The sequence below is a fragment of the Bubalus bubalis genome, chromosome 17 (assembly GCF_019923935.1).
Source record: "Bubalus bubalis isolate 160015118507 breed Murrah chromosome 17, NDDB_SH_1, whole genome shotgun sequence".
Lineage (NCBI taxonomy): Eukaryota > Metazoa > Chordata > Mammalia > Artiodactyla > Bovidae > Bubalus > Bubalus bubalis.
In genome coordinates this window covers 27,191,492-27,218,256 of record NC_059173.1, presented here as the reverse complement: position 1 = coordinate 27,218,256, position 26,765 = coordinate 27,191,492, and the positions used below count along the sequence as shown (strand labels likewise).

General features: G+C 45.7%; 1 long non-coding RNA gene across 1 annotated transcript; it reads left to right on the top strand.

The window, feature by feature from the left end:
- Positions 1-44: 44 nt before the first annotated feature.
- Positions 45-2,812, top strand: LOC123329952. The gene is made up of 2 exons (XR_006545593.2): positions 45-189; positions 946-2,812. It is a non-coding gene; the product is annotated as an uncharacterized LOC123329952 (long non-coding RNA).
- The last annotated feature ends 23,953 nt before the right edge of the window (positions 2,813-26,765 follow it).

Genomic DNA, 26,765 nt, shown 5'->3' with positions numbered 1-26,765 from the left:
GCGAGCAGATTCCACTGATTAGTTAATCCACTCGCGTCGTTTGAGCCTCAAGAAAATATTTGGCTCTAGCTTTTCGCATTCGGAGGTGCCGCCACCTTAGGAACTTCCGTTATCAGAGGAAAGCGCGTTTTTGGTGTGGATTTTCTGCAGCGGCAGTCCAGAGCTGTGGCGAAAGCGCGGCTTCGGATCGTGCGTTACCTACACCCGGGCGCGTCCCGACCCTGCGGAAGGAGGGCGGGTGCTTCGTGGGCTGCGTACGCGGCTTGGTGGGGCGGGTGCTCTTGGTTCCTGAGAGAGGCTTTTCTGTCAGCCGGGCCCTGGACCATGCACTCTGGGGCCAGGGACCGTCGGGTCGGGTGCTTGGGGGCCGTGGGGCCATGAGGTCGTGGGGTTGAGTGTTCTGGGGTCGGAAGCTCTGGGACCGAAGCACCGTGGAGTCGGTTACTCGGGGGCGTGGGTTGTGGAGTCGGCTGTTTGGGGTCGGGTGCTCTGGGCTCGGGGACCGTGGAGTCGAGTGCTTGGGGGTCTTGGGGTCGTGAGGCAGGGGGGCCGTGGGTCGTTGCGTCGAGTGCTTTGGGCCGGGGGTTCTGGGGCCCGGGAGGTTGACAAGGGTGTGCCTTGGGAGCAGGTCACATGGCTTTTCTGAAGCTCTTGGTCCTGGGGGTCATGACCCTGGTCTCGCCTACCTCAGAAGGTTTCCTCAGCGATTGTCAGAGATCTTAGTAAGACGGGAAGCCTCTTGCCTTGACGGATTTTTTGGTCCTGGGGACCCGTGTGGGAGGAAAGTGGTGGGAATTCCGTTTGTGGAGACCTGTCAATTGAATGCGGGGTGATTTTGCTTTGGTTTGTTTCGTCTCTTACTCTTATTTGTTTAGTTTACTGGTACAACTACTTTTGGAGACTGTCACTCCGATGAAGTTCAACGTATTTATCTGTACCCTGCAGTTCCATTTGTCCGTGGATACCCTGATGGGTACCCTCCATGTGATGCCCGGAATGCTGTAGGAGACGTGGACGCAAGTGTTTATAGCATCCTTCTTGAATGGCCCCAGACTGGAAGCAGCCCAAGTGTCCATCGACAACAGAATGCTCAAATAAATTGTAGTGTAGTTATATACACGGTGGAATATACAATGAAACTGAATGAGCTGCGGTTACAAGCAAGAGACTGGATGAATCGAAAACAATTTTGAGCAAAGGAAGCAAGACCGAAACGTGCAAATAGTACCTTTGTGATTCCAATCCTAAAATTCAGTCAGAGTTAGGCTAAAATGGAGCACGCTGGTGGTTCAGTGGTTAAGAATCCGGGTTCAGTTAAGAAAACAAAGGTGGTTCTGCAGAGGGAAATTAATACCCTGAGCTAGTATAAAGGTCTGCTGCTGTTGCTGCTAAGTCGCTTCAGTCGTGTCGGACTTTGTGCGACCCCATAGACGGCAGCCCACCAGGCTCCTCTGTCCACAGGATTCTCTAGGCAAGAGTACTGGAGTGGATTGCCTTTTCCTTCTCCAATAAAGGTCTAGGAAGAGCTGAAAACAGGTAGGTGGGGTAACCCTGAGCCCAACGAGCCAGCACCCCCACTACCGTGGAGGCTGGAGTTGGTTGCTTCCTCAGAGCTGGGGTGGGGTACCTGCTTTGCTTGTGAAGGAAGGGCTGTGCGGAGACCTAGAATCAGGAAGAAAATACAGATAAAACAGGAGATGCCATTCAAAACAGAGAAGCAGACAAATACACCGGCCTCTGCCCTCCAGCACCCAAACAGCATTTGTTGTCCAGAGGTGAAGCCAGTGGACTAGGAAGCCTGTATGCTCAGCCTGCAGGCCAAGCCTCTTGTGACACTGGATGGAAGGGCATCAGTGGTCATGAGGGCAGATAGGTGCCTTCCCGAGCACATGTAGGACCCATTTGGTCCTCATGAGGCCCGGTGAGAAACAAGACAACAGTCCCCAAATGGGGTTGATGATGCTAAGCCTCACGTCATCAAACTAAGACCTGATTTAATTATGGTTTTGGCTCTCCTAGAAATGGAATCTTAAATCAGCAAATCAGGATTCACCTGATAAACATTAGCTAGCACTAGTTAGGTCGCTTGCTTTTTAGACCCCTGCCACCTCCTCCAGGAGAGTAATCTTGCAATAACCAACCTGTTTGGGGGCTAGTATGACTTCTTGTTCTTGCTGCCTTCTACCTATGAAAGGTTTTATATATATTTGGCTGTTCTGGGTCTTAAGTTGTGGCATGCAGGGATCTAGTTCCCTGACAAGGGATCGAACCCGGATCCCCTGCATTGGGAGCATGGAGTCTTAACCACTGGACCACCAAGGAAGTCCCCCTATAAAAGTTTTGTACAGCTTCTTGGTGCTTCTTTCTGTATGTTAATTTGGATGCTACCTGATTTATGAATCATTGAATAAACCAGTAAGATCTTTAAGGTTTGCTCAGTTGAATTCTATTCTTTGATCGAAGCTGTCCTGTGATCTCAGTCTTACCTGGAGATGTTTGTTAACTTGTCCAAGGTCACACATCTCTGGCTGCATGCCCCCAGGGCCTATGCTCCTACCCATCAAGACAACTGTCTTGCCAGGCCGAATGTGCTCAGCGCTGGAAATAAGAGAGTTGATGTTCGCTGTCTTTGAAAGGCTCATGATCAAGGTGGGGAGACAGACATGTGAAAGGTTGTTGTCGAATCACGCAAATACACCGGGATTCTTGGCCCCCGGAGGAGAAGAATTCAATCCGGGGCCAGAGACGAGGCTTGATCGCTCAGAGCTTTTGTGTAATAAAGTTTTATTAAAGTATAAAGGAGATAGAGAAAGCTTCTGACATAGGCATCAGAAGGGGGCAGAAAGAGTACCCCCCTGCTAGTCTTCAACTGGATGTTATATAGTCACTAGCAGTCTGTTAATGAAAGAAAGGAATGTCTTAAAATTTAGAATGGCACCAAATGGTTTATCCTGGGCCATAAAATAATTAACTTGAATCTTAAAGAAGGGCAGACCACCATACAAATAGTTTCATTTACATAGATTAGGGGAACAATATCTGAGTATAACATACTGGTTTGTCAAGTAGGTTCTGGGCCAAGAGGCGGAACCGACTTGGAGACAAGAGTTTGGGGTAAAGGCGTAGTACATTAGCATAGCTTAAGACAAACATTTCTATAAGAAAAAGGCATTGGTTATCTCCAGGCTCAAGAATAGCTAACTTCAGGCGAAACCAGGTGTCATTATGGCAACACAGTATTTTAAGAGAAACCTCCCTTTAAATTTGTATAGAGAAGGAAAAAAATACTGCTAGTTTGTTTCCTCCTGCTGCTTAAGAGAGATAAAAATGTCTGACACTTGCAGGCTATTTCCTCCATTTGGAGACCCCTCTCTCCTTGGGGACCCCTAGATTTCTTATCAACCTGTCTAGGAAATGACTCTCTCACATGTAAAGATAAATCTGTTCTGTTGGAATATTTTGTAAGTGGATATTTCTTATGGGGATGCTTTCTCATGCTATACTGAATGTTAGAATGCCCTTCCGGTCCACCTCTGGTATTATGTTCTCAACATGAAGGCATCTTGTCTACAGTGTGACCCGGGCTTGTCTCCTTCAACTGGATATTTTATAACCTAGTTTGAAGATGGAAAAAAATAGAGTGTTGTGGCAGTACAGTAGTGTGTGTGTTGGTGACGGAATCTTGTTTTTATTTAAAGACTAAAGATACCATATATTTAACCGTTCACAAGTGAATTTCTTCCCCATCTCTTCCATTTTGTTATTTTCAGAAGCTTTGGAACCTCAGGAAGAGAAGCATTTCTTAGCAAAAAATAACAACAAAAACTTGGACTACAAACAAACATCTCTTATTTTTTTAATCTCTCTTCACCAGTACTATTAAAAAAATTTTTTTTAATGTAAAGAGTTCTCTTTATTTTTTAGTTAGGCAAAAATTCAGAAGTTTTCTAGACATATATGTTATACATACTACTTATATATATGTATTCAAAAGCTATTCTACTACAATTGATAAAAACTTGAGAAAGAACATAGAAGAGATAGAGAAATTGGAAAACAAACTAAATGAAGTGGGAGCACTGAATATGAAGTAGAAAAAGTGAAACAAACTAGGTAAAAGTACAAGATCCTCATATAGTCCAGTTGTTTTTAAACATGGCTGCTCATCAGAAACATATCTGAAGCTTTGGAGGAAAAAACCAATACTTGGGCATTTGTATTTTTCACAAAACTCCAAGATAATTCTGATTATCTGATAATTCCGATTATGCATCTGGATTTTAAAAAGTGATTACAGATTAAACTATGATAGTTTGGTGGTATAGAATTCTATTATTTTTCTGTTGACCAATCATGATATAACATGATTAGGTAATAGTTAACATTATCACAGTAGCAAAAGATGGTTATCAAATTTCACAATCAGTAGCCAGACAAAAAATAAATATGATTACAGTTGCAAGCCATAGTGGGAACATGATTAACCTATAACAATATAAAATAATTACATACAATTTGGGGGCTTAAGCAGAGTGATGCAGTAAGTGGAAGTTTGTACATGCTATTGATTCCTTCTAGTGTATTTACTTCAGTTTGTTCTTTAGTTCTTGTAGGTCTTTGGTAAACATTTCTTACATCTTCTCCATTGTTTTCCCAAGATCCTGGATCATCACTATCATTATTCTGAATTCTTTTTCTGAAAGATTGCTTCTCTCCATTTAGGTTTTTTTTTTTTTTTTCCCCTGGGGATTTATCTTGTCCCTTTATCTGGGACATAACTTTCTACTTTTTCCTTGTGATTAACTTTCTGTAATGTTTAGCCACTGTGGGATTATGATCCTCTTGCTTCTGTCTGCTCTCTGATGGAGGAGGCTAAGATGCTGGTGATGGGAAAAACTGGATTTTGCTCACTAAGCTTTAATCCAGTTATCTGCTGATTGGTGGTGGTGGTGGTGTGCTCCCTCCCTGGTAGTTGTTTGGCCTGAGGTGACCCAGCCCTGGGTTTAAGGGCTCTATGATAGGGTTAATGGTGACCTCCAAGAGGGCTTAGGCCAATGGGGACTTTCCAGGACAGCTGCTGCCAGTGCCCCCATCCCTGTGGTGAGTCCCGGCTGACCCACGCCTCCACAGGAGCCCTCCAACACCAGCAGGTAGTTTTGGTTCAGTCTCCTGTCAAGTGGCTGCTCCTTTCCTCGGTCTTGGTGTGCACAAGATTTTGTTTGTGCCCTCCAAGGCTGGAATCTCTGTTTCCCCCAGTCCTATGGAAGTCCTGTAATCAAATCCCACTGGCCTTCAAGGTCAGATCCCCAGCCTGGGAGGCCTGACACAGGGTTCACAACCTTCACAACAGTGGAAGAACTTCTTTGGTATTATTATTCTCCAGTTTGTGGGCCACCCACCCAGCAGGTATGGGATTTGATTTTATCATCATTGTTCCCCTCCTACTGTCTCGCTGCATCTTCTTACTTGTCTTTAGACGTGTGGTATCTTTTTTTTTTGGTGGTCCCAGTGTCCTCCTGTTGATGGTTGTTTAACAGCTAGTTGTGATTTCGTGCTCTCGCAGGAGATGAGCTCACGTGCTTCTACTCCATCATCTTGAACTGGAACTCCCTAGTATATTTCTTGATTTAGCCTTTCTCCTAAATTTCTTTGAAATCTAATTTTCAGAGTGAAAGCCTCTATGCAGTTACAGTGAAGCACTTTTGTAAACAGCTTCATATTTCTTTCCTACTTGGGCCGCTGCTTGGCTCAGATGTGTAAGGGGAGATCTCTATTCCTGCTGTCAACACGCTGGACGGATAGGTCTTTGTTCCTTGCTGTGTGACTTGGTCATGTCACACCTGAGGCTGTGGTCACCTTCATTTATGAACGGCACAGATCCACCACTTACTGGAAATGGAATTGTTAAACCTCTTGTCTGAACAGTATACTCTGTTCTTTTTCATTGGGTTGAGGGAGGTGGGAGGGAAGATTGCAAAAGATGTGTACTAGAACATTTCAGTTTAACATTTATGTTAAATGTATTTCGTTTAACTTTGATGTATATATACTGGAGAAATGGTCCCAATTTTATAATATCTAGTTTCTAGATATTAAAGAGATTGCCAGTGAATGACAAAAATAGGGTTAGTAAACTAACGCATTTTGTACACTTTGTGTTAAAATTCATTGAAAGGCTGTCTTCTGAAAAGGACCTTTGGAAGTGAAATTGTAAATCACATCTAAGTGACATATGTGCCTGTTCTTACCGCCCACTGTTGGCTGGATGGTGAAAAGGAGGAATTGGGAGAAATGAAAGATTCTAGACTAGAATATTCCTTTGTAGAGGACACTTTTGAATATAGCCATTGTTACCTGTGTCTAGTTTATTCAACGCTACTGTGTGTATAGTGGATAAACTTAAGTTTGAAACATCTAGTCTTATTTGAAACATCTTATTTGAAACATCTAGTCTTTCTAGATGTTTAGAAGTGCACAAAGTATGTTAAAAATAGAGGTCATGAAATAATATATTTTGTGGATATATCATTTTTAAAAAATTAATATGAATTACTGTCTTTTAAGAAATGGAATGATTTAACCACCTCTCTGAGCAGTACACATTATTTTATTTGTACTGGTTCAGGAAAAAAGAAAGTACCGGGGCATTTATGCCAGTATGTTTATAGTGAAGCAAGATTAACCATTGTCCCTTATGTGTCTCTGCATTTTGTTTTACACTGTGTATATAGTATACATGAGCGCCGAAGAATTGATGCTTTTCAACTGTGGTCTTGGAGAAGACTCTTGAGAGTCCTTTGGACTGCAAGGAGATCCAACCAGGCCATTCTGAAGGAGATCAGCCCTGGGTGTTCTTTGGAAGGAATGATGCTAAAGCTGAAACTCCAGTACTTTGGCCACCTCATGCGAAGAGTTGACTCATTGGAAAATACCCTGATGCTGGGCAGGATTGGGGGCAGGAGGAGAAGGGGACGACAGAGGATGAGATGGCTGGATGGCATCACTGACTCGATGGACGTGAGTCTGAGCGAACTCCGGGAGTTGGTGATGGACAGGGAGGCCTGGTGTGCTGCGATTCATGGGGTTGCAAAGAGTCGGAGACAACTGAACTGAACTGAACTGAAGGATTGTTGCTCAGTCGTGTCCAACTCTTTGCAACCCCATGGACTGCAGCACACCAGGCTTCCCTGTCCTTCACCATCTCCTGGAGCTTGCTCAAACTCATGTCCATTGAGTCGGTGCCGTCCAACTGTCTCATCCTCTGTTGTCTCCTCCTGCCTTCAGTCTTTCCCAACATCAGGGTCTTTTCCAATGAGTCAGCTTTTCGCATCAGGTAGCCAAAGTATTGGAGCTTCAGCTTCATCATCAGTCCTTCCAAGGGTTGATTTCCTTTAGGATTGACTAGTTTGATCTCATTGCTGTACATAAGGCATAAATGTCCAAGTTTACAACATCTATAAAGAGGTTGCCAGTGTGTGACAAAAAATAGCAAATAAATACATTGGGTACATTTTATATTAAAATTCATAGGAAAGATTCCGAAAACAACTGGTGGAAGTGAAGTTGTTAAAATCCCCTCTAAGCATTACAGATGCTTATTAGATTTGTCCACTGGGTTGCTAGAGATGAGAAGGGGTGTGGTTCTTGGCTTGAGTGGTTCTATTTAGATGACACTTTGGACTAGATAGCCTTTGTGTGCAGTGTACTCATTGCTGCTACGTGTATGTATACTGGACAAACTTAAGTCCTTATTTGAAACATCTAGCCTTTCTAGATGTGTAAAAGTACACAGCCTATTTTGAAAGTAGAGAGTTAAAGTAGCATCTTTTAAGTATGTGTTTTGTTAATTCACAGGAATGGTTATGTTTGGGGAGTGGACTTGTTAAGCGAGTCTTGGAGAGTAAGCTGGCTGTTGACTGGGGGTGAGGGTGGGAGTGGGGGACAGGGAAGGAAGTGCAGAGAGAAGCTCTCAGGGCCCATTAGCCTTTAGACAAGTTCAGATTGTCCAGCCATTGTTCTGTTTGTGCATTTTAGTTGATATTGCTGTGTATTAAAGAATAAGCAAGTCCTAATTCCCAAAGTTGAACATTAAGGAAATGTATTTTAATCATAACTCTTGCCAATATCTTTATCTAGAGGCCTGTTGCTGATTCGTTGCAACCCCATGGGCTGTAGCCTGCTGTTTCCTCTGTCAATGGAATTCTCCAGGCAAGAACACTAGAGTGGGTTCCATTCTCTTCTCCAGGGGATCTTCCCAACCTAGGGTTCAAACGTTGGTCTGCTGTATTGCAGGCAGATTCTTTACCATCTGAGGCACCAGAGAAGCCCTTTCCCACTTTTCTTTTCAAAGCCCAAAGTGCATTAAAAGCAGAGATAGTAAAACAACCCCTTTAGAGACGTCGTTTTGTTGCTAGGAAGGGCTGTGTCTCCTGGGAGTGTCTTGGAGCTGGATGTAGTCTGGTACATCACTGAAATACTGGAGGAGGGGTAAGAGGAACACTGAGGGAAAGGGCTCTTGGCTAATATGTCCATATCTAGAAGACAGTTTTAGGTCTTACGTGCATTTTTGTAAAGTGCCTAGTTTATTGTGGACAAGGTTCATTCTTTATTTTGCAACATCTTGGCTTTTTAGAAGTCCTGAGGTGACAATGTATGATAAGTTGAACTAGTAAATTAACCAATTTGTAAATGTATTTGTTGTGAATGTGTGCTACATTGCCTCAGGCGTGTCCAACCATTTGTGACCCTGTGGACTATAACCCACCAGGCTCCTCTGACCATGGGATTCTCCAGGCAAGAATACTAGAGTGGGTTGCCATGCCCTCTTCCAGGGGATTTTCCCAGCCCAGGGATTGAACTTGCATCTCATGTCTCTTATGGCAGGCAGGTTCTTTACCACTAAAGCCACCTGGAAGCCCAACTGTCTTTGTTGTAATTGATTAAAAAGAAAAAACAAACAACATCTTGGACATGGAATTCTTAAACTGTCTCTGAGAAATGTATGTCAGGACTTGTTTATTAGGTTAGCGGCAGAGGGCAGAAGGAAGTATAAGGGAGGGGTGTGTGTGGATGTGTTCATGTTTATATTTTGATGATGACCAAATGGCAACCCACTCCAGTACTCTTGCCTGGAAAATCCCATGGATGGAGGAACCTGGTAGGTTACAGTCCATGGGGTCGCAAAGAGTCGGACATGACTGAGCGACTTCACTTTATGGATGTGTGTACATCTCTTGGCTGTGCTACGAGTTCATTGTTCAGTAATTCAATGGAAACGTACCTTTTTGCTAACATTTTAACAGTTTAGATCAGATAATGAATCCTTTTGGAGGCATTATTCTTTTTGTACTCTGTTGCTTTATGTCTCATTTTTAATTGAACGTTAAGGGGATGTAATATTTTAGTCATAACTCTGCTAGTATCTTTAGAGGCCTGTTGCCATTTTTGTGTTTTCTGAAACTTTTGTCACCAAGAAAGGCAGGATTGCTTTTTTTTTTTTTCCTTCCAGATTGAGTTGACATAGCATATTCTTGGTTATCAGAATATTCATAGCTTTGGGACTTTGAAATGGTAAATATTCATGATGTGTGGTACAGCGTGATACATAACTGTGTGATCTTAGTTGCATAAAAATGGATTCTTAGTTTCAAAAATACACAAATGACACCTAGAAGGATACATCAGACAGTCAACTGCCTGTGATATGAATGCCTTTGTTTTTTGGTTTCCTGTTATGCACATATTAGCTTTTAAGAAAAAAATGTTACTTTAAAAACCTTAAAGAAAATCAGGATATCCATTTTACCCTCGACCAAATTGTTACCTGTCATCATTTTATCCATTGAAGTTGTATTCCAGTTTCACTGTTTGGTATCATTCATGGACTGTTTCATCTGATTCGAGCCATTGTGATAAATTTGGGGTCAGAGCCTGAGGTGCTCTCTGAGAGTCGGGAAGAAGGGAAGTTGTTTCCCGTGTGAAATCCGTCGGCAGTTGACCCTGAGCTTATGCCTCCCAGCCGTTATCTGGAACACCCATTTCACCTTTCCTGTTAGATGTGTCTCAGCGTCAGTACCCACACATTCACTGTGAATGTGGCCTAGTATGGCCAGAGAGGCTTTGCAGATGGGATTAAGTTAAGGATCTTGAGGTAGATTATCCCGGATCATCCGCTTGGGCTCAGTGTGGTCACAAGGGTCCACATAAGAGGGAGTTGGGAGTCAGGGGGGCCAGCCTTGAACATGGAAGCAGATTGGATGCCGATGCCTCTAGAAGAGAAGAAGGCAAGAAACAGAGTCTCCCCTGGAGACTTCAGGTGGAACCAGCCCTGCGGGCACCTGGGCTTCAGCCTCTAAGACTCCTGACCTCCAGAGGTGTAAGACAATACATTTGTGTTGTTTCAAGCCACTGAATTTGTGGTCATTTGTTACAGCAGCAGTGGGAAATGAAGACATGTGTAACTCTGTATTTAACTTTTGGGGAGCTGCCAAACTGTTTTCCAAATAGCTGCATCATTTTCCATAGTCCATCGTTTTGATTTCACAGCCATTCTAGGGGGTGTGTACCTCATTATGGCTTTAGTTTGCTTTTCCCTAATGATGAATAATATTGAGTGTCTTTTCATGTACTTAGCCATTCAGATATATTCTTTGGTGAAGTGCCTATTAAAATCTTTTGCTCATATAAAAATCATGGTCTTTTCCATATATTGTGATATACTGACATAGTTCCTTTTTTTAAAAAAATTTTTTTTATTTATGTATTTATTTTTGACTGTGCTGGATCTCCCTGACTGTGCAGGCTTCTCTCTGGTTGCAGAGATTGGGGGCTACTCTCTAGTTGTGGTGCTCAGGCTTCTCATTGTGGAAGCTTGTTCTGTTGTGGAGCATGGGCTCTAGAGCACAGGCTCAGTAGTTGTAGCCCTTGGGCTTAGTTGCTCCATGGCACTCTGAGCCCAGGACCACTGCAGGCAGCATTCAGCCCCTCATGTTGGTGGAGGTGGTGGGGTTAATTTTGGGGCATGCATAATGTACAAGCCGGCTTCCCCTGTGGCTCACTACTTAAGTATCCGCCTACAATGTGGGAGCTGCAGGAGATGGGGTTTGACCCCTGGGTCGGGAAGATCCCCTGGAGGAGGGCATGGCAATTCACTCCAGTATTCTTGCCTGGAGAATCTCATGGACAGAGGAGCCTGGTAGGCTACAGTCCATAGGGTCGCAAAGAGTCAGGACATGAAGCGACTTAGCACAGCAGAGCATGGCGTGACATAATGTATAAAGTGTTTGCAGGCTCACTGGTGATTTGTGAAACAGGCATGAGAACATTTAGTATGCTGTTGTCAAGTAACATTCTTTGCCATCTGTCAAATGAGCCCCGAAAGAATGAAAATGGTGGCACTAAACTGCCCTCACGCAGGGTCATTCTTGAATGACCCTGTCTTTCACTCGAGACTCTGCTCCAAATCAGTGGCAGAAGCAAAGTGGGAAAAATGTTTTTTTTTCCCCTGAGACACTGAGACCAATTCTTAGTGGATTTCCTTCCACAAGGAGCAGGTGGTCTTGGCAAATCAGCTATCCACTCACTGATCTATCCCATATTAAATCTTTTCTAAGCCTCAAAACCTTAAAACCCCCCAAACAACCTGGTTCTTTAAGAGTCCACCAAGTGTCCACTGACAGATGAAGTGATAAAGAAGATCAGGTACATATATACAACAGAATATTACTCAGCCCTAACAAGGAACAAAATTGGGTCATTTGTAATGATGTGGATAGACCTACAGTCTATGATTCAGAGCGATGTAAGTCAGAAACAGAAAGACAAATAATCATATATTAACACATATATGTGAAATCTAGGAAAAAGGTACAGATGAGCCTATTTGCAAAACAGAAATAGAGACGCAGACATGGAGAATGGACACGTGGACATGGGAAGAATGGGAGGATGGGACGAGTTGGAGGTTAGGATTGACATATACACTACCATGTGTGAGAGACAGCTAGGGGGAAGCTGCTGAAGAGCACAGGGAGCTCAGCTCAGGGCTCTGTGATGACCTAGACGGGTGCGATGGCAGGGTGGGAGGGACGTCCAAGAGGGAGGGGATATATGTATACATAGAGCTTATTCACACTGTTATACAGCAGAAACGTTGGAAAGCAATTATACTCCAATACAAATTTTATTTAAAAAAGCAATCTCCAAATAGTCTTGGAGTCTCTGCATCTGGAATATGAAACATGTCAGGCATATGACGCCAATGAGGATGCCACAGTGCTGAAGAGGACCTCAGCCCAGGGCTGCTGGCGAGCAGGTGAAAAGTCTGGGGTGTTATGTGAACTTCTTTTGCTGCTTTTTAAAGTCGGAAGAAGCTGGCCAAACAAAAGATCTCTCCTTCAGGTCACCACTTTGCAATCTCTGATTTACATGCTTTTAAATGTGATTTGAGCCAGCCAAATCATGCTTTTTTTTTTTTAATTTTATTTTATTTTTAAACTTTACATAACTGTATTAGTTTTGCCAAATATCAAAATGAATCCGCCACAGGTATACATGTGTTCCCCATCCTGAACCCTCCTCCCTCCTCCCTCCCCATTCCATCCCTCTGGGTCGTCCCAGTGCACCAGCCCCAAGCATCCAGTATCGTGCATCGAACCTGGACTGGCAACTCATTTCATACATGATATTTTACATGTTTCAATGCCATTCTCCCAAATCTTCCCGCCCTCTCCCTCTCCAACAGAGTCCATAAGACTGTTCTATACATCAGTGTCTCTTTTGCTGTCTCGTACACAGGGTTATTGTTACCATCTTTCTAAATTCCATATATATGCGTTAGTATACTGTATTGGTGTTTTTCTTTCTGGCTTACTTCACTCTGTATAATAGGCTCCAGTTTCATCCACCTCATTAGAACTGATTCAAATGTATTCTTTTTAATGGCTGAATAATACTCCATTGTGTATATGTACCATAGCTTTCTTATCCATTCATCTGCTGATGGACATCTAGGTTGCTTCCATGTCCTGAGCCAGCCAAATCATGCTTTAATGAAGGGGCTCTGGCAGGGGGACCCTGAGGGGGTCAGTGCTTCTCAGACCCCTGGAATAGCCCGAGCGTCTGCCCCTAACTGTCCCCTTGGATTGCCCTGTAGGGATGTGCTTCCTCAGGGAGTGGGACTGTTTCACGCCCACCATAGCTGCCTCCTCTGGGGGCTCCAGGAAGAGAAATGTCCTCCCATGTGGGCCTCCTTGCTGGATGATGCATCTGACCTCAGAGAGACAGCAGTGGGCGTGATTTGAAGTGAGATCTTAGTTCCCTGCCTAGGATTCAAACCTGCGTCTCCTGCATTGGCAGGTGGATTTGTTGCCACCGCACTACCAGGGCTGTGTAGTTTTACCATTAGGAGGATCTGTTAGGGAGGTATTCACCCAGTAAAGGCCAGTGAGGCCAGCACGTGCATGGACAGTCTCCGTAATCTGAGCCTAATCCACAGAGAGCTGGCCTCTGCCTTCTGATTCCCAGGGCCTGGGGTCAGGGGGGGTCAGTGGGAACCATCTCTACCTCCTGCCTAAGAGGCTGGCAGCCGGGGCACCCAACCTGGCAGACTCTGAGGTGGTAACGAGCAGTGGGGTGTGGGCTAAACCCGGAAGTTCTGATTTAAGAACCCCAGAGGCGTGACTTCAGTGCTGGGACCAGACACAGAAGTGGAGGCAAGTAATACCTGGTGTCCAACAGGCTGGAGAGGCTGATTAGCATATAAATGATGGTTGGTGAGTGAATAGCATAGAAATGATGGGGACAAACAGTGTTCCCTGTATCTGGGGCACTGTTGTGTTCCCAGAGTTAAATCTCAGGGATCACATTCACTCTGTCAAGGTGCTGAGTAAACCTGTCTGGGCTTTTCACAGCCCTGCCCATGGCCCTGGGAGCCCAATCAGGGTCTTCTGAATGAGTGGGGGAGGGGATTGTCAAAGGGAGAAAACCCACCTGAGCACCCCCTAGGCAATGTCCCCAAATGCCCTGGCTCCACTGGGCTTCCAAGTCTGAATCCCCATGTAAATGAAAATTGGTGGGTTTAGGGGACCTGAAGCTCTGCAGAATTTAGGGGGTGTAGACGGCTCAACCCCTTGTCTGGAAAATCCCATGGACGGAGGAGCCTGATAGGCTGCAGTCCATGGGGTCATTAAGAGTCAGACTTGACTGAGTGACTTCACTTTCACTTTTCCCTTTCATGCATTGGAGAAGGAAATGGCAACCCACTCCAGTGTTCTTGCCTGGAGAATCCCAGGGACGGTGGAGCCTGGTGGGCTGCCGTCTATGGGGTCATGCAGAGTTGGACACAACTGAAGTGACTTAGCAGCAGCAGCAGCAGCAGCAGCAGACAGCTCAACATTCAGAAAACTAAGATCATGGCATCTGGTACCATCACTTCATGGCATATAATTGGGGAAACAGTGGAAACAGTGGCTGACTTTATTTTTCTGGGCTCCAAAATCACTGCAGATGGTGATTGCAGCCATGAAATTAAAAGACTCTTACTCCTTGGAAGGAAAGTTATGACCAACCTAGATAACATATTCAAAAGCAGAGACATTACTTTGCCAACAAAGGTCCGTCTAGTCAAGGCTATGGTTTTTCCTGTGGTCATGTATGGATGTGGGAGTTGGACTATAAAGAAAGCTGAGCACAGATGCTTTTAAACTGTGGTGTTGGAGAAGACTCTTGAGAGTCCCTTGGACTGCAAGGAGATCCAACCAGTCCATCCTAAAGGAGATCAGTCCTGGGTGTTCATTGGAAGGACTAATGTTGAAGTGGAAACTCCAATACTTTGGCCACCTGATGCGAAGAGCTAACTCATTGGAAAAGACCCTGATGCTGGGAAAGATTGAGGACAGGAGAAGGGGATGACAGAGGATGAGATGGTTGGATGGCATCACCAACTCAATGGACATGGGTTTGGGTGGACTTCGGGAGTTGGTGATGGCCAGGGAGGCCTGGTGTGCTGCGGTTCATGGGGTCGCAAAGAGTTGGACATGACTGAGCGACTGAACCGAACTGAAGACATAGGTGGGTTTTGGACCAAAAAGCTCTCCCTGCTGCCTATGGTCTGCATTCAGTCTGGAATGGGTGAAGTTTGATCCACGGAGGGTTTTTTTTTTTTAAATCTGGGGACTTCCTGATGGTCCAGTGCTTATAACTCTGCCTTCCACTGCTGGGGGCCGGCGGGTGGGGTGGGCGTGGGTTTCACCCTGGTCAGGGAGCTAAGATTCTGCATGCCTTATAGTTTGGCCAAAAAAAAAAAAAAAAAAAAAGTACATAAAAGTCTGAAGCAATATTTACATATTTGGAAACTACTCTCGAAGAACTGGAATGTTTGGCCACATTCTGGTGATTCTGGTGTGGAAACACTGTTCCGGGGCTAGGGAGTAGCTTTCCCTGGGGACTCAGTGTGTCCTTCCCCCATCCCTCCCTGACTCAGTCTCACCAGGCATTAACCCCTTAGTCACCGGGTCCTGAGGGATCTATGTGGGAGCCTGGCAGAAGGCTGGGCACTTAGGGAACTTGGGGCAGTACCTGTTCACCACATTTAGAGACTCATTCATGTTATTTCAACACTAACAATTGTCAGGGGCCAGGTGAGCGCAAAGCCACAGGGCGGGGAGGGTTGGGAGGTGGTGGCAGCTGACTGTGTCATGAGCACCACCCTTCCAGCTGCCTGGCTGCCCTGCTCTCTCCCTGATCGGGTCTGACACCATCAGGGGTACCCGTGGATGTGCCCACTGGGATCAGTGCTTCCCGACCCCGGAGCAGACATAAGATGCTTCTCTTCCTCTCTCTGCCCCCATCCTCTGGCTCTGGTTCCTCCTCTCTTTGCAAAGGAAGGAAAAAGGAGAATGCCAGATTTTCCCCCTGCCCAGACCCCACCTCACAGGACTAGAGACTAGGGTCCTGGCAGGGCCTCCCTGCACCTCCCAGAAGACAGTCCTGATGCCATTTCTTCTCTCTCCCTCTCTCTGTCCCTGTCTCTGTTTCTCTCTCTCTCGTAGATTTAGTCACAGAGCTGACAAGGTCAAGGGTGATCATTAAAAGCCCATCGTCTCAGAAGAGCCGCTTTTGCACCAAGCAGGGGTTTGAAATCGAACAAGGTCAGTGCATTAACTGCAATCAAAGGCTGCTGGAAGCTCCCGAACTCTCGCTGCTGCCTCTGCGGTGAAGATGGTCCTGACTCTCCCATCACAGGGTCGCCTGGAGGGGCTGCTTCCATTCAGACCCTGCAAACCTGTCTGGAACATCGTCATAGAAGAGGTTACTTTAAGTGTATTTTCATCCACTTAGATCCACTCTATTGCTCCTAGGTGACTGCTGTTATTTGCTGTGGATGGAGCCTGCCTCTCTGCCAGGATTTTACCAGAAAGTATAATCATGACAACCTTGGGAGAGTTCAGCTGAGTCACCCACCCTCATGGCAGAGGTGCTGGGTGACCCCCGGAAGGCCCCTGGAGACAGAGGTGGCTCCCCAGCCCGGGGACTGGGTTTTCACAAGACAGTGTCTGTCTGCATCTCCCTACTACCCTGATTTCCCTTCTATAGCTTGCTGTCCACACCCTGACACCTCACCCCGTGCTGGGCATGATCAGGGGCCCCACAGCTCAGTGGCACCCCCAGCCCCATCCATCCAATCCCCTTGTCAGGGGCAGGGACTTCCCCACTGCCCCCAGCACCATCCTTCTGCTGCCCAGGCCCTGCCCTTCATTCTGGGGTCCACAGGCTCTCAGGACCACAGGACATGGACAGTCCACGTGGGGTGATTTATGGGGATGGGGCAAACCCTCAGCACCTAGAGAAGCATCACTCAGCTGGGGACCAGTGGGGGACTCTGTGCCTGCTGCTGGTAACAGGCCCAGGGCTGTTGATAGAAGGGAGATCGTACTGCCCCTCAACCCAGGTGATGCGCAGGGCCACCTGAATGAGACCAGTTGCTTGCACTGACCCCACTCCCTGGGGCTCTGGTGGCCAGGCAGGTGGTTCCAATCAGAAGGCTCCTCTGACCTCAAACTCTGCCTCTGACAGTTCAGCTAGAGCCCTGCTAGCATCTGCAGTGGCTTTGTGCAGATGAGAAAAAGCTCTCTGCTCCAGGGGACACCTGGATACCTGAGGAGTGGACCAGGGGCTCCTTCCTGCTCCTTCTGAGACCTCCTAGCAGTGTGCAGCCTGCACCACCAGACAAAGCAGGCCTGACTCAGCTCTTGTGAAAAGAACTTGAAGCAGCTTTAAGGCTAAAACCTGTTTACTCAGCACCTCCTTCTAGAAATTCATCCCAGGGAAATATTCCGGGGTGAGTATGAAGATTTATGATCATAGCAATGCTATTTATAATGGTGGAAAAATTGGAGGCAATCTAAATGTTTAAAAACAGGGATCCATTATATAAATGATCATGCAATATTCTCGCAGCTCTCTGAGCAGGCATTAAAAATAGTGCTGTGATGCGCACAAGGACGTCAGTGCCAGGATGTTCACTGCAGGCTTGTCTGTTGTAACAAAAGACAGAGATAAATGTCTGCAGAGAGGAAACCACTTCAGTGAATCGTGGGCGTCTGAACCATGGATGCCCTGCAGGCTTGGACCATAGTGATGGCCAGGTGGTTCTAATGCAGAAGAATCTTTTAGATTTTTGTTCATTGAGGAAAGGTTGTATAGTATACAAATATATATGTGTGGTACCATTTGTGGACAAACCATATGTATAGATACACATGTATGTGTGTTAGTTGCTCAAATCATGTCTGAATCTTTGCGACCCCGTGGACTGTAGCCCACCAGGCTTTTCTGTCCTTGGGATCCTCCTAGCAAGGATACTGGAGTGAGTGGCCATTCTCTTCTCCAGGGGATCTTCACGGCTCAGGGATTGAACCTGGGTCTCCTGCATTGCAGGTGGATTCTTTACCATCTGAGCCAGCAGGAAAGCCCTATAGATATACATCCATATGTATGTATAAACTTGTTTACATCCTGACTCTCTCCAGTGAGGCCATCAGGAGGCTTTGTGGCCAAAGTAACAAAGAAGAAAGTCCCCCTACTGAATCCTTTTTTATACTCCATGATTTCAAGCACCACATACTTCATTTGGGGTGGAAGTAAACGAAGCATAACCACACATACAAGTATAAAGCGCTGAGAGCTCTTTGGTTGCCTTGGGGAGATGAGCAGATCTTTCAGGACTGGGGTTCTCATGGCAACATCCAACTTCATGCTGGAAATGATCTTCAAGGGTCGTGGATCTTCACCCTTTTTTCCACAACCCCAGCACCCACTGTATGTATTCATATAATTTTAATACACTTTACATTTTAGAACACTTTTGGATTTACAGAATTATTGTAAAGATGGTACAGATGGTTTCCATCTACTGCAAGCCAGCTTCTGCAATGACTGACATTGTACATTTGTCACTATCAATGAATGAACATTGATGCATTTTTTGGTGCAACTGATATTGTTATTAATTTCTAAAATAGTTTTTTATTGGAGTATAGTTGACTTCACATGGATACATTTTTAGCTGAATTCCACACTTCATCAGATTTCCTCACTTGCCCCGAATGTCCCTTTTCTGTTCCCAGATCCTTCCAGGGACAACACTACATTTAAATATGTGTCTCCTAGGTTTATTTTGGCTCAGAGTTTCTCCCTTTCCTTGTTTTGATTACCTGGACAGTTTTGATGACCTGGATAGTTTCGAGGAGCACTGGTCAGGTGCTTTGTGGGACATCTCACGCTGGGATTTGTCTGGTGTTTTTCTCATGATTACCCTGGGGTGATGGGTGTACAGAGATGAAGTGCCCTCCCATCCCATCAGCCAGAACACCTCCCATCAGCATGACTCATCACTTGATGTTGACCTTGATTGCCTGGCCAGGCAGTGTCTGAGGGTTTCTCCTGTACAGTTACCATTCCCTCCTTTCCACACTGTCCTCCTTGGAAGGAAGTCACTGACTCAGCCCACACTTAAAAGTCCACCTGCTTGAGGAGGGAGATCTACTTACTTTATTGGGGATTTTTCTGCACTGGAGATTTGAATATCCTTCACCATTTATTTACTCAATATCAGTATAAATTCATGGTGTTTATTTCAAACTTTGAGTTACAAGGCAATATGAGTTTATGTTCCTTGTTCAAATTCTGCCAGTTTGGCCATGGGAGCTCTTTCCAGTGGACCGTTTGTGCTGTCCTGTGATTATGTACATGGGCCTATGTGTGTGTGCACGTGTGCTCGCACTTCCTTCATCTCTGACACCACCAGGGGCTGCCCGCTCACCTGTGTGTTTCCTGCTCCAGCCCCAGAGTTAGCTATTTCCCCAGGAGCCCTGGACCCTTGTCCTCATAGAACAATGGACCCACTATGTCCAGTCCCTGCTTCCCCACCTGGGGAGAGAAGTGGTGCATCAGTGACTTTAGGGTCAGAGAGACTGAAACCATGCCTGCTCCATCCCCTGTGAGCTGTGGGCTTCGGTTTGTGGCATGTGAGGTCACATGATGCAGGAGGGGAAACAGGATACAGAGGACGCTGGACCAGTGAGTGTCCCTTGCTGCTTGGAGCTAAGAGAGAAATTTAATCAGTTGATAGAAAATGTGCATTAGATCTCACCCTCACCCCCTGAGCTTGGGGTGGGGAGCTCACCCTCCCAGGAGTTCCCTCTACGACTCCACTCCCTTGTCTCTGCTACCAGTCACCTCCTGGGGTCTAGGCTCACCACCTCCTCCCTCTCCTGTCCTCTTGTAATAGGGAAGAACGCTTTGTATTCTATTACAGGATAATCACTGAGGGGATGTTGCCAATAAGCTTAAATTTTACATAATGGCTCATCTCTGGGCACCCCAGCTCCTACGCAATGAGCATTAAGCTAAAGTACTTATGTTTGGCTCAAAAGAAATAGCCTGACCAGGTCCACCTGTGAATGACTGCAGGAAGGACGTAATTAACACAGCCCACCCGGAGGCTGATGGGAACCGTGAAGTGTTTGACCTTATTTCCTCCACTTTTAGTATAAAAGGAACCTGAATTCTAACTCAGGCAAGATGGTTCTTTGGGGCATGAGCCTACCATCTTCTCCCTCCGTTAGCTGGCTTTCCCAATAAAGTCACTATTCCTTGTCCCAATAACTCCTCTCTCAATTATTGGCCTGTTGTGTGGCAAGGAATATGAGCTTAGACTTGGTAACCCTCTCTAGCCATGTCAATCCACAGCAGCTGGCCCTGGGGTCTTGGGAGATCTTCACATAATCTTGGTCCTGCCTCCATCCCTACTGGAGGCATCTCAGGTCTCATTCACCTTTACATCTCTTCTGACTATGGTACTGATAGGGACAGAGTAAAGTGACAAAGTAGGTGATTAAATAGTTAACCCCCCTAGGGGATTGTAAGTAGAAAAAATGTGGGAGACCCCTGTTAAGGTAATAATTACTCAAGAAAGCAGGCTTGATTAGCAACAAAATCATACAGTAGAAGCATGCTGCTGCTGCTGCTAAGTTGCTTCAGTCGTGTCTGACTCTGCGCGACCCCATAGACGGCAGCCCACCAGCTCCCCCGTCCCTGGGATTCTCCAGGCAAGAATACGAAGTGGGTTGCCATTTCCTTCTCCAATGCATGAAAGTGAAAGTGAAGTCTCTCAGTCGTGTCCGACTCTTAGCGACCTCATGGACTGTAGCCTACCAGACTCCTCTGTCCATGGGATTTTCCAGGCAAGACTACTGGAGTGGGGGTGCCATCGCCTTCTCCAGTAGAAGCATGAGATATCCCAAAACAATAAAACAGTGGTGGTATGAAACCCACATCCTGCCCAGTAAGCTCAGTAAGTGATGATCCCATCCCTAAGACATGCTCTCTGCACACATGAAAAACAGTTGTTTGTGGACCTAACATGACCACGTAGGGACAAGAAAACTCCCATGCCCAAACTCCCATGCCAGCTTCCTCCTGGAAGAGGAGCTGATGATGGAAGCATGACATCTCAAAAGAGACAAAGAAAAATTTTCCCCCTTCTCACTTCTCCTTTGATTCTAAAACTGTATGTAACCCAGTAAGTTCTTGGGCATGCCTTCTCTCGCCCACCCACTTGTAAGCCTCACAATCATCCTATTCCAATAAATCACTTCTTATCTATCATTTTGCCTCTTGCTGAATTCTTTCCTATGCTGAGACATAAAGGACAGTGGTACCGGAGCTCTTTGGAGGCCCCAGAAATGACACCAATCAGTTTCAGGACCGACAAGAGCTGCCCCATGTCCTTTAGACACAGAGAGGATGTGCTGGCCAGCTTACTACCAGAAGTGGACAATTACATGGGCATAGAGTAGGTGTTTGGTGTCACGAGCAAGCGCAGTGGGAAGCTATGGTTCCGTGATGCCTGACATGTCTTGGAGAGGATGTAGAGTTTTTTTGTGTGCAGACTCCATTACCGGGCACAGGCAGAGGGGAAAGCTTCTTCCTTGAGAAGTAACAGGATGTGGAGCAGCCTCTGTGCCCATCCCCATCATCGCCCCTTGCCCTCACCTGTGGGGCACCTGAGAGGACACCTGCCCAGCCTGTGTTCGGTCCTAAGGGTCACTGCACACCTTCTGGGCATTCAGGGGAATGGGAGGGGGGCATTTCAGGAGGGACCTGTGGCCACGTCTCCCACTACCCTTTCTCTCTTTGGTGGCTCAGCAGGTATTCCACACAGAGGAAGGAAGCACATCCTGAGGACACGGCTCCAGAGGCAGGGAAGGGAAAGGTGCAGGATGAAGTCTCTGCAATGGCCTCATCACGCAGGGCCTGCACTCCTATCTGGATTCCTTCCAAGAACAGGGCTATTTCCTGCAGTTGAACCTTTTTTTCTGTCACATTTCCTTGATCATGTGTAAATATTTCCTCAATTGGGCACATTTCAAGCTCTATGTAAAGCATAATATAGGTGAATATAACTTCCATGTTCACAGGGCAGAAATGAGCACAAGGATGCACCCACTGGGAGTGAACTCCATGCTCCCCTATCTGGGGAGGGGAGGAGACCCCCGTCTGAATGACCCTTAGATGATGTGACTTATGGTGTTGTTTAAGCCAGAATGATAGGGACAAAATAAAGGGATAAAGTAGATGATTAAATAGTTACTGTCATTAGGGGATTGTAAGTAGAAAAAATATGGGAGACCCTTGTAAGGTAATGATTACTCCAAAAGCATGTTTGCTTAAACACAAAACCAAGCAAGCAGGCTTGCTTAGCAACCAAACTGCACAACAGAAGCATGAGATGTGCACCCCAAACAGTAAAACAATGGCGGCAGGAGACCCACATCCTGCTCAGTAAGTTAATGATCCCTAGGACATGTTGTTTGCACACAGACCTAGCATGACCATGCAGGGAAAAGAAAACTCTGCTCAACCTGGAGGAGGAGCTGATGTTGGAAGCATGATGTCTACACAAGAAAGACAATGAAGTTCTTCTCCTCCCCACTTTTCCCATGATCAGAAAACTGTAGCCCAGTAAGTTCTTGGGTCAAGGCACCTCCTCACCTGCCCACTTGTAAGCCTTACAAGTGTCCTCTTCTAGTAAATCACTTCCTATCTATCACTTTGCCTCTGGCTGAAATCTTTTCTGTGCTGAGACATAAAGGACTGTGGTACCGGAGCTCTTCAGAGCCCCCCAAACACCACCCAAAGGCTTCAAGAGGACATAACAATTGCTGTTCCTGCAGTTTCATGCGCTCACCCAACGACCCTCCTGCTTTCCACTCAAGAAGCCTCTGTAGGCACCATGGGGCTCATTTCCCATGTGATTAAACTCAGGTGTGCTGGTTTAGACACTTTGGTGGGAAGCACCACAAATGGGTGTGGGCTACTGCAGCCATGAAATTAAAAGATGCTTTTCTCCTTGGAAGAAAAGCTATGATTAACCTAGACAGCATATTAAAAAGCAGAGACATTACTTTGCTGACAAGGGTCCATATAGTCAAATCTATGGTTTTTCCAGTAGTCATGTACAGATATGAGAGTTGGACCATAAAGAAAGCTGAGAGTCGAAGAATTGATGCTTTTGAACTGTGGTGTTCTTGAGAGTCCCTTAACTGCAAGGAGATCAAACCAGTCCATCCTAAAGGAAATCAGTCCTGAATATTCATTGGAAGGACTGATGCTGAAGCTGAAGCTCCAATACTTTGGCCACTTGATGCAAAGAACTGACTCATTGGAAAAGACCCTGATGCTGGGAAAGATTGAAGTGGGGAGGAGATGGGGACGACAGAGGATGAGATGGTTGGATGGCATTACTGACTCTATGGACGTGAGTTTGAGCAAGCTCTGGGAGTTGGCAATGGCCTGGGAAGCCTGCTGCAGTCCATGGGGTCACAGAGAGTCAAACACTACTGAGTGACTGAACTGAACTGAACAACCCCATCAATCAGCAGATAATTGGATTTAAGTTTTACTGAGCAGGGCCCTGCCCACCAGAAAGAAAGCCAGTGTTTCCCATTGCCAGGCATTCCCATCAGGAAGCTTACACAAGGCTCTTAACATCTAAGAAGGAGGCTAAATTAATCATGATGAAAGTTAATCAGGATGAAAAAGTAGAAAGTTATGTCCCAGATAAAGGAACAAGAGAAAACCCCAGAAAAACAAATAAATGAAGTGGAGACAGGCAACCTTCCAGAAAAAGAAATCAGAATAATGATAGTGAAGATGATCCAGGATATCAGGAAAACAATGGAGAAGATGCAAGAAATGTTTACCAAAGACCAGCAAGAACTAAAGAACAAACAAAGATGAAAATACACTAGAAGGAATCAACAGCAGAATAACTGAGGCATAAGAATGGATCAATGACCTGGAGGACAGAATAGTAGAAATCACTGCTTCAGAAAAGAATATAGAAAAGAATGATAAAAAAAAAAAGACAGCCTAAGAGACCTCTGGGACAATATGAAACACACCATTGGTATTATAGGCATCATAGGGGTCCCAGAAGGAGAAGAGAGAGAGAAAGAACCTGAGAAAATATTTGAAGATATAATAGTTGAAATTTTTCCTAACATGGGAAAGGAAATAGTCAACAAAGTCCAGAAAGCACAGAGAGTCCCAGGCAGGATAAACCCAAATAGGAACACACTGAGACACAGTAATCAAGCCAGGGTTCTCCCGCAGGGAAGCAGGGGACAAGGATGGTTGAAGCAGGAGGACACAGCTCACAGCAGCGTCAGACTCTACTAGTAGAACTGGTTCTGTTCATTTTTAAAAATTGTTTATTTATTTATATGGCTGCGCTAGGTCTTTATTGCTTTGCTTAGGCTTTCTCTAGTTTCAGTGAGAGGGGACTACTCCTTGTTGTGGTGCACGGGCTTCTCATTGCAGTGGCTTCTCATTGCAGAGCACAGGTTCTAGGGCACACAGACCTTAGTAGTTGCAGCTCAAGGGCTCATTAGTTGTGGCTCTTGGGGCCCTGGAACGCTGATTCAGTAGCTGTGGTGCATGGGCTTAGTTGCCTCTCGGCATGTGCAATCTTCCCGGACTAGTGATTGAACCCATGTCTCCTGCATTGGCAGGTGGATTTTAACCACCGGACCACTAGGCAAGTCCCATGTTCAATTGTTCTTATCCCACCTCTAAAACACACCACTGTGTCACTATCTTTTTTGTGCAGTCTTAAAAGCAACTTTTTATATATAGCAAGGCATCAAGATTGGGAATTTTTTTTAGTTTTTAACGAATAAAAGGATTTACTAGAGTAACTGACTTTTGGTCACTTGGCTCTCACTAGCCTCACACTCATCTGCAGTCTTGTGGGGGTGGGGGAAGGTTAAGGTTCCAGCCAGTGTGACATCTGCTCACCACCCTGAGGTTAGTTGTCCACAGCTGTGGAGAGGGCACTTTCTGTGGAAGGCACCAGAAACCCTGACTCTAGTCAGTACCTAGAGGGCTCATGTAATAGAGGAATCTATGTATTTTACCTGGACTTAGGTGTGACTGCATTGGTGTCTCTGAAGATACTATCTGGAAGTCATCTGTCTGTCCTCTGAGCTCTGCCCTCTGTGTGGGTCTCAACCTCAGGTCCCCCAGTGTCCCCTGATGGCCCCTAGACCCCTTCTGGCTGTAGCCTCATCAATGATGCAGGTCCTCCAACCTCATCTGCTCTCCAGAGAAAGCAACTGACTTCCCCAAATAGCTCCTGCAACAGCCCTGATAAGACTCTGATTGGTCCAGGTTGGGTCACATGCCCAAACCCCAAATAATGCTGTGAGAAGGGATGCTGTTAATTTATTACCTGGACTCAAGTCATACAATTCACAGGTAGGAAAACATAAAGGGCCTCCCTAGACCACAAGCACTGACATACGGGTCAGTATGGCAGAAAGTGAAGAGGAACTAGAAAGCCTCTTGATGAAAGTGAAAGTGGAGAGTGAAAAAGTTGGCTTAAAACTCAACATTCAGAAAACGAAGATCATGGCATCCGGTCCCATCACTTCATGGGAAACAGATGGGGAAACACTGGAAACAGTGGCAGACTTTATTTTTTGGGGCTCCAAAATCACTGCAGATGGTGACTGCAGCCATGAAATTAAAAGACACTTACTCCTTGGAAGGAAAGTTATGACCAACCTAGACAGCATATTCAAAAGCAGAGATATTACTTTGCCAACAAAGGTCCGTCTAGTCAAGGCTATGGTTTTTCCTGTGGTCATGTATGGATGTGAGAGTTGGACTGTGAAGAAGGCTGAGCGCCAAAGAATTGATGCTTTTGAACTGTGGTGTTGGAGAAGACTCTTGAGAGTCCCTTGGACTGCAAGGAAATCCAACCAGTCCATTCTGAAGGAGATCAGCCCTGGGATTTCTTTGGAAGGAATGATGATAAAGCTGAAATTCCAGTACTTTGGCCACCTCATGCGAAGAGTTGACTCATTGGAAAAGACTCTGATGCTGGGCAGGATTGGGGGCAGGAGGAGAAGGGGACGCCAGAGGATGAGATGGCTGGATGGCATCACTGACTCGATGGACGTGAGTCTGAGTGAACTCCAGGAGTTGGTGATGGACAGGGAGGCCTGGCGTGCTGCGATTCATGGGGTTGCAAAGAGTCGGACATGACTGAGCGACTGAACTGAACTGATGGGGGGTATATGGGGGTCAACACCTAAAGGAAAGCCATTCACAAAAGAGGTGGAGGGGTGGTGGAAGGAAAAGCTCAGAGCCAATGGTGAAGAGTAACCTTTTTTTTTCTTCTAGATTTTAATTTAAGAGTTGCTTATAGGCTCTTGTATGGGCTTTCCCAGTCGCTCAGTGGTAAAGACTTTGCCTACAATGCAGGAGATGCAAGAGACACAGGTTCAATCCCTCAGTTGGGAAGATCCCCTGGAGGAGGGCATGGCAACCCACTCCAGTATTCTTGCCTGGAGAATCCCATGGACAGAGGAGCCTGGTGGGCTACAGTCTATGGAGTTGCACAGAGTCAGACACGACTGAAGTGACTGAGCACAGCACACATGGGATCTTGTGTTTGGCACATACATGCACAAACACAGACCAACTTCAAAACCAGCAGTGGTACTATGAGTTCCCCAAACTAAGGAAAATAATATTTTCAAATTTGTAGGCCTTTTAAAAATAACTATTTGACTTTTGAAAGCAATACATGGATAATTGGAGGGCAAAAAGTTTAACTCTGTGATAATGTTTGACTTTTAGAATTTCGATTCAATTAAGCAAACATTAAATGTGGTTTGTAGGTTTTTTTTTTTTTT